Raw genomic sequence first — 2,038 nt, forward strand, 5'->3', positions numbered from 1 at the left:
ACAAAAATTGTTCCATTAATGTTTTGTAGTCATTTTTAATCTTGAAAAATACCAAAAAAATAGTTTATTTTAACGGTCAGTCTTATTTTAATAGTTATTTTACTTAGGTAGGATTAATTAATAAATGAGATCGCATTTTTAATCTCGTTCGCAGGGAAAGAATAAAACTTGGGCTCGAGCAACTCATTTTTAGACCTAATATTGGACCTAGCCCATAATTCCCAAGCCCATAATTGCTAGACCCATACCCCTAACCTAATCCATAACCCTGTATGATAATACCTAATCCCTATATTGAGGAACACCTAAAAACCCTTCAGATCCGCCGCTTTCCAAAAAAAAAACACACAACCTTCCCCTGTCATCATCTTCACAGAAATAAAGAAACAAAACCTAAGGGAAAAGAACAAAAAAGCTGACCAAAAAGGATACACAATCAGCCGCAATAAACGACAACCCCCATTCCTTCAAACGAGTTTGGGCTGGCCGAAAATAAACCTACTGCGAAAAGGAGAATCCAACCGATTGATTAAATAGTACTCCCAATTCCGACGTCTTCTTCGGCGAGTTCACTCCACGCTCCAGCGGGTGCTTTTCTTCATCTCCTTCTCCGACGAATTCAGATGTGATCGAATTGTCGTTGTTCGTGATTCGCCGGCGAGGTTCCGTCAAACGTTTCGACTGTGGTCCAGTCTTCATTCTAAAGTTTGGTTGCTAAGTTTGGATTTCATCTTGTCCGTTGGCTGTTCCGTGTAAGATTTAATTGGAAATTCTTATTAATACATCAGAGAGGATTTTTGTTGCCCGAGGTCCAATTCTAAACTCTTGCTCATTCTTTAATTTTCAAATGGTGTTTTTGTCCGTGTTTAGTCGAAATAGTTGTTTGCCTTTGCGTTTGATCTTGTCTTCTTTGAGAAATTGATGTTGCCCATACCAGGGAAGTTGATTGACCATGTTATCTAATTATGTGTCTAGTAAAGAAATTCATTATCTGAAAGCATCTTGATTTTCATGATCTATTGGTTTAGCTAAAAACTTATTTGGAATGTTTAACAGAATTGTATGCTTTTGGGCTTAGAAAATTCTTCAGCTCTCATCTCTGTTTGTTTAATTGTCCACTGTAGCTTGCTTTAGGCACGTAATTAAATTTTTATAATTACGGGTACGGTTCCCGTGACATGGTTGTGATACATAATTTTAAATTAGATTAAAGTAGGAGTATCTTTAGCTCGCCTCCGAAAAATGCAAATCTTTTTTCTTTTAAAATAATTTGAGGCGTGCCATGCCAAATAAAACCCCTAAGCCCATGGCCCATACAAAACTAGCTAGATTTTTATAGAAAATTTGAGGTGTGTCATTTTCATCTAATAACCCATGGCCCTCGGATAATTAATACTAACTCTTTAAAAATCGAGGTGTGCCATCAACTGAATTTCCATGGCCCTCGCAAATCTTGTTATTAATTCGAAATTTCGCAGTTGCTTTAGGCGCGTTATTTAAATCGATTTCCTTTATATATTAAATTCGGGTGCGCATTTCATGTGACCCAATTTCAATTCTCAACAGCGTTAAATAGAACGTGTAGCGAACCGCGGGTCCATTTCATGTAACGTGGTTAAAGGTATGTTTTAAATAACGTTGAATCTTCCTAAAATAATTAAAAGCGGTTAATAAGTTAAAAATGTACCATAGGCTAAAACATCTATTAAAATCAGATAATAGGCCAATTATAATAGATTTAGCAACCGTGCTAGAACCACGAAATCCGGGAATGCCTAACACCTTCTACCGGGTTACAGAATTCCTTACTTAGAATTTCTGGTTCGCAGACTTCAAAAGGAAAGTCGAATTTCCTCGATCTGGGATTTTAAACTAAACCGGTGACTTGGGACACCACAATAAATATCCCAAGTGGCGACTCTGAAATAAAATAATCCCATTTCGAATAATGTCACTTTAATTGGAAAAACTCCCTTATACTACCTTTGGGTGTGGAGAAGGGAGGTGTGACAGCCTCAAGTAGGTCCGTGTTATATTA

The sequence above is a fragment of the Nicotiana attenuata genome, unplaced genomic scaffold (genome assembly GCF_001879085.1).
Source record: "Nicotiana attenuata strain UT unplaced genomic scaffold, NIATTr2, whole genome shotgun sequence".
NCBI lineage: Eukaryota > Viridiplantae > Streptophyta > Magnoliopsida > Solanales > Solanaceae > Nicotiana > Nicotiana attenuata.